Source organism: Mytilus californianus, unplaced genomic scaffold (genome assembly GCF_021869535.1).
Source record: "Mytilus californianus isolate M0D057914Y unplaced genomic scaffold, xbMytCali1.0.p SCAF_17, whole genome shotgun sequence".
Lineage (NCBI taxonomy): Eukaryota > Metazoa > Mollusca > Bivalvia > Mytilida > Mytilidae > Mytilus > Mytilus californianus.
This window is the reverse complement of record NW_026262659.1, coordinates 9,341,305-9,348,484: the sequence shown is the minus strand read 5'-3', so window position 1 is coordinate 9,348,484 and position 7,180 is coordinate 9,341,305.

Below are 7,180 nucleotides of genomic sequence, written 5' to 3'. Positions count from 1 at the left end.
CAATTTAATTTATTGAGTGAAAAGACATAATAAACAAACCAGAAAGTAAAATTAAAGAAAAAAGTAAAATAACAAAAATACCGAACTCCAGGGGAATTTCAAAACAGAAAGTACTTTATAAAATGGCAAAATCAAAAACACATAAATAACGAATAGAAAACAACTGTCATATCATTGACTTGGTACAGGTATTTCCTTATGTAAGAAACCAGAATTAAACCTGTTTTTATAGCTAGCTAAACCTTGTACTTGTATGACAGTCGCATAGAATTCCATTATATTGACAACAATGTATGCGCAAAAAAAAAAACACACACACAAAGAACTTTGCAAGAGAGAGGCGAAAGATACCAAACGCATATTCAAACTCATATGTCGAAAATGAACTGACACCGGCTGTTTAAAAAAGAAAAAGAAAAACAGACAAACAACAGTACACAAAACACAAACTAGAAAAAACTAAAGACGAAACAACACGAACCCCACCAAAAACCTGGGGTGATCTCAGGTGCTTCGGAAGGGTTAGCATATCCTGCTCTACATGTGGCACTCATCGTGTTGCAAGATGCTTTTGCTTTTTCTTTTTGTCTTTGGTAATATTCTTTGATTTTATGCTTCAAATGAGTCCAATATGCAAGTCAGGCAGTAGCGGTGCACACTTAGTACCTATTAGAAAAAATACTGTTCGTTGAACAAACTCACCAAACATGTTGTCGATTAAAGTGTCCAGCATTTTGACGAACATCATCTGTGTATTTGTTGTTGACACGATTCCCAATGTTAAAACGTTCTTTTTAAAGATAGGATGAAATCGATCTTTCAATTGCCCTAGGGGATGGAAGAGAAGATCGTCGATATTACTGCAAAATTGTATAGACGATCTTGGAGAAGAGGTTTTGAATTTATAAGAGTCCACATCGAATTTACAACACTGGCTAAATAAAACTCATCATAATATTTTTAAGGTCATCTTTAACTGTAGAAAACATGCAGCAGGAACGTCAGAAGACGTTAAGTCGATCGTCTAGATCATGCGGCTACATATTGTTCTTAAAAAAGTAAAGATATCTAGTCTAAGACGGAAATTCTACATCGAATTTCTTATGTGAATACAAAAAAAAAGGAGAACAGATTTGGGAATTTCTTAAATCTCTTCTTATGTGAACGATTTAGGTGCATCTTTGAGATTAAGAGATTTGTTGCGAATTCATGGTTTTTTAGTTAGACATTCGAAATATTGATTTTGCTATAAAACAATATTGTTTGAAGCTTTGTCTGCTGACACAATATCACATTTTGTTGGGAAGAGTGACTTTTAAAACTCGTGTTCTAACGGTACATCGTAGATTCTTAATACTCTTCTGAATGCATGACCGAAATGTTTTGATTCATTTAGCTATTAAATAAACACATCATAGATGTGGTTTTTTTTAATTGTACGCTAGACGCGCGTTTCGTCTTCAAAATATCATGAAAGACATTTAAAAAAATACAAATAGAACATGAATGGAATAAAACAAACTTACACGTTTAGGTTGTGGTATATATGATGAGTTTAATTATTACTAAAAGCGCAGTACAAAAGAACCCATGCTATGTTAATTATAACTTGATTTTATTTTACAGAGGAACGTCTGGCTGATTTCGATATATTAGTTTATAATCCTGAAATTCCCACATGGTATGACTACAACAAAAGTACACATATCCTTTGTTATCATCATAATGGGGTATCGCCAACTGTACTGAATATAACTTGTCAGACCTGCATAAAAGGGAGATATCTGCAGGTATACAAAGATAATGGGGACAACGCTTTAACTTTATGTGAAGTGGAAGTGTACGGTAGGAATGTGTCAGAGCATAATTGCACCGTTACGGAGAGTACTACTGAAGAAATGATCAGTACGGATGGAATACAGTTGAACCAGAGTATGTTTCATTTAGTAAACTTTTATTCATCTTAAGTATTTATGTAAGCGAATTGTATTTATAATTTTATCAAATTACAAAAAGAAGATGGGCCATTTTAGAAGGTAAAAAATAATTAAATGTTAAATGTCCGCCTAAACATTAAGAGTTTTAAACAGTTCCCTAGGGACAAATCCGTTCTATCTTGACCATAAGTCACAACTACACAGCTTTTACTGTGTATTAACAACATTTGAGCGTCCTTATCATCGTATTTACAAATCATAAATGACTTTTAAAGGGGCATTAGCTACGAGATATAAAAAAAATAAAATATGATTTTTTTTTATTCAATCATTAATGAAAGTGAAATAGTGAAATTATAATTCGCTTTTAGCAGCTACTAAGAAACATCGCTGATGAGTTATTCACTTGCAAGTGAATAATTCGACCTCATTCAATCCGTATTCATGTGACCTTTAATTTAACCCCTCAGCTAGAGATTGGTTACGCATAAACTAGGCGTGTTCAGCTATTAAAAGGAATATAATGTCAACATTGAAAGTGGAACAAGGGTAAACCATTTGGTTGACTGATTCGATCCACAAAAGCTGATTCTTATACAGGTAAAAACGATGATTAACATAGTTTTTTTAAACCTACAATATGAAATAAACAGACCTAGAAAATTCAATTGCACGAGTTCGCTATCTATTTATATCTATGTTTATGTTTATATCGGGTTATATGACCGTCGGCAGTCTTCGGAGGTTAATTAGATGGTGTCTAGACTAAAATACACACGAAATTCTGAAACATATTATCGTGTTCATGTATCGTAAATTGTTTATTTTAGACTTTTTATAATTTGGATATACGTTTTAGTATGTTATAAGTCGAATATGAGAATTTGAGTCAAATCGGTAAACATGATTTTGACAGCTAGTTCCCCTTTAAAGATAGATGCAAATTGCATTTTTTATAAATTTGACAAATGTTCAGTAGTTATTTAACAATGAATCAGAAAGACATTTTTAAACAAAACCAACTTTTTTTCTGAAGTAGATGAACATCTCTGTTTGTGCCTACGACGCACTTCTCTAGATTTACCACAATCAGCAACGCTCAAACGCAAAATTATAAAACCAAGGATGCATACGTACTAAGTAAAGCTGTACTTTTATGGAACTGCGTACACTTCCTGCCAATACATAAATTCATTTTTGATAGTCAATGTCCTTCAATGCAAAATTTTACTAAAAACATGAAGAATAGTAAAATTTGACTCCAGCAGTAAGATTGTCTTTACCAGCAATTTTTAGTGTAAAATAAAATTTTGAAATGACGGAAATATTCAAAATTGATGACTTGTGTTCTAGGTATATTACAGACTTTTAATATCAGTAGATTTTGAAAAGAATGCTTTTGTTTGAGTTTGTACCTGTTAGTGAAACAAATACAAAGGAAATGGTCCCTTACTCTTCTCAGTTGGGTTCATATTTTATATATTTTGGGTAAACTGTGTTCACTTCGGTGTTTTTGATTTGGGGCATTCAAAGGGGAAGGAGATATTACTTCAAACCAACTGATACACAAACAATATAATGATGATAGCTGGTTTATTGACGCCGTTCAACGTTCATAACTACATTTCGTACATGTAGATGAAAATATGTTTTTTTTCTCTATTTGGAAAAATAATTTGAATATTTATATTGTAACTGCAGTAGCAAAGTATTAACCAAGTAATTTGACAAAGCTTCAAATGAGTTTAAATTATGTAACATTAAATAAATTTAACATGTCATTACCTTTGAAACATTGTAGCACCAACAATGACCCCACTCAATCGTCCTGAAATGACAGAAGAAGCTCAAACCAGTCTTGCTGTAGAAACAACAGAAAGTCAAACCAGTCTTGTTGGTCTATATGCACTACTTATTCTCCCGTGTGTAGTGCTGCTAATATTTGGAAAATATTGCCATCTTAAATATGGATGTGTCTGCAATAAATAAAAACGTATTTTAGGGAACACATGCAACCACCATTCGTTGACGTCGAGACTGGAAAACAGATGTCTTCTACAGACCCATTGGTGGCCTTCGGCTGTTGTCTGCTCTATGGTCGGGTTGTTGTCTCTTTGACACATTCCCCATTTCCATTCTCAATTTTATGTCCTCTGCAAAATGTTTCTGTTTCTTATTTTAAACCATTAAAGGCAGTATTCTATACCTCCACCTTCTTTTTCGATGTTTTTTTTATCCGAAATGGAAAACGCTAAGATGCTCGTTTATGCAGTTTTGATTTTTAACAAATTTTAAATTGCTTGTTTTATGTACTTTTACACTACAAAGCTTTAAAACCTCGGAAATATTGACTTTGTTATTGTGTTAAACAAACAACAGTCTACAAAACACAACATGTGAAAACGGAGGGATTACATGTTAAATGGTCGTCTTCTTGAAAAAAACCACAACCTTTGTTTTATAAACATTAACTTTTAGCCTCCATACATCTGTGTATTAGTAATCTAGAAAACAATCTAATAGTTTTTGGAGTTCGGTTGCGGATTCGACCATCAAAACAATATCATCAGCATACAGAATGATAGAAGTTTTAAAAATATGTCAAGTTTTTCATCAAGCTCTGTTGACACTGATGTTAGGCCCTCTATATTACATGTCTGCAAAAATGAATCAAGATCGTTTAAAAATAACGAAAAATGAAAAGGCGATAAATTTTCGCCTTGGGTAACCCCGTTACTACATGGGAAAAAATCAGAAATGGAATTTTATATGAAATACATGACTTAGTACCTTGATATATATTTACAATTTCATTATACAAACATCCATTTATACTATTTAAAAGCATGTTGTACGAAATCGACGAATGCACAGAATAGTTTTTCTTTTTTAATTTAAAATTTCAAACAATAAATGAATTACAAATAAATTATCAATTGTTGAATAATCCTTTCTAAAACCACATTGGTTTTCATTTAAAATCATAAATTCTTCGGAGAAAAGATTTAGTCGCACCCATAAAATTGCGGTAAAAAGTTTCTCCATACACCTCAAAATGATAATTAGTCTAAAAAAATTTGGGGTCCAATTTGCTACCTTTATTTTTATACACATGTTTAATGAAACCAATTATCCAACTGCCGGGAATAATATCAGTGCGAAATATGACGTTAAATAATGTTACGTATAATTCAATGAATAAACCAACTGTCGACTTAATATATTCATTTATTATACGATCATCCCCAAATGCTTTATCATTTTTCAGGTTTTAAATGCCCTTAAGAATTTCGTCTTTTGAAATTCTTGTGTTTAAATTTTCATTTAGCCTACCAACATCATTCGGGTTTAGAGTTGGAATATTTGTGTATTCTTCGTCATTCGGGGCGGCGTTCAAGTTTTTGAAAAAATCGAATAATTTGGTAATAGGGATGTCGGGTTGGTCAATATGTTTATTTTAGCAGTTTTGTTTTCTATGTGCAATAATTGCTTTATCTAAAGTCTTTTTGTATTGTTTCTCCGAAGATTTCTTAATTTGGCGGTTTTGTTCTGAACTGTTATTCTTAAATTTCCTTTGGAGCTTGCGATAATTTTGGCAAGCAAATTTACAATCATTATCCAAATTTACAGGCTGGTTTTTAGATTTCTTCAAACCGCTAGTTTTAGTAATCCCAAATCTTGCCCTGGTAGAGTCCAAAAATAAGTCACGCATGTTATTAACAATCAGGTTTATTTCATTTTTTGTCATTTGTGCTTCAACTTTATCAATCGCTTCAATTAAAGCATAAACCTCTTCCACATCTATTCCATTTTGAAAATCCAAAAGTTTATCATTGTCCCACTTTTGATATTTTCTGGACGGTTACATGTATCTGTTCCAGCATTTAAACACTGATTGCTTTCAACATAAAAATAAGAAGACGTGGTATGATTGTCAATGAGACAACTCTCCACAAGAGACCAAATGATACAGAAATTAACAACTATAGGTCACCGTACGGCCTTCAACAATGAGTAAAACGCATACCGCATAGTCAGCTATAAAAGGCCACAAAATGACAAATGTAAAACAATTCAAACGAGAAAACTAACTGGTTGATTTATGTACAAAATAATGATTTACAAATATGATATACAGCAACAAACGACAACCACTGAATTACAGGCTCCTGACTTGGGACAGGTAGGTGAAATACCTTAGACATTGATTCAGATGTTGAATTTACTTAGAAACAGAATACTGTTGAGAATCGAGGACGTACATATGAAATGTCTCTCAGAAATCACCTGTTGATGATAAACTTGTGGCTAAGAACGATATCCGTGTTATTTGATTTTGTCTTTGTTGTTTGATATTTCTCCGTTCCCTGTGTCACATATAATTGTTGGTATAGTATCGTTGTTGTGATAGATATTTTCTCCATTGATTTGGCTGTCGTATAACGGGTGGTTGTCCTTGCATGGCGGTTGACCAGTACTGTCAAACTCAGTGGCGGCACTTGACGGTACATCTCATGCAACTTATGCAAAAATAGCCAAGGAACAGTTTTATTCAACAAAACTGTATTCATACCCAGGTTTTTTACAACCCAAACCACATACGACTTGTAGGCAGGTAACAATCAACAGAGTTCAATTCATCACTCTATTCTGTTTTATCGACTTGGACAAAGCAAAATATGTAAAGTAAAACATAAGTGGTTACCCAGGAGATTCTAACTTTCTTGCTTAATCCTGCTGCCCCTTGGTGGAGCATAGGCCACGATATTCCTCCACCTTGTTTTGTTCTGTGCTAACCTCTCCAGATCGTGCCACTTGTACCCTTCTTTCTCCATCACGGCTGCAAAGTTTCTTGTCCAGGTGTATCTTGGTCAGCCCCTGTCACGCTGTCCTTGTGGGTTCCATCTGATGTTGAGGATGCGCCCGAGGCAGTTGTTGTATAACTGACCCCTGAACATTTTGTACAATAATCGATTACGTGCTTTTATATAACAGCTATTTTATTTGAAAATTTAAAAGAACTTGACAGCAAGTAAATTTAAGGCAGCCATCAATCCTCGGTAAGATTCTTATCGTTATATTACAACATCATGCAAACATTGAAAACACACACCTTTTTATCTGGACAAAAAATATATATTGATACCATTTAAATAGTATTGGCATATTTTCACGGATTGTTATGACGGTAAAAAAAATGTAATACTTAATTTACTGCAGACATTAATTCAAATTATTCACAC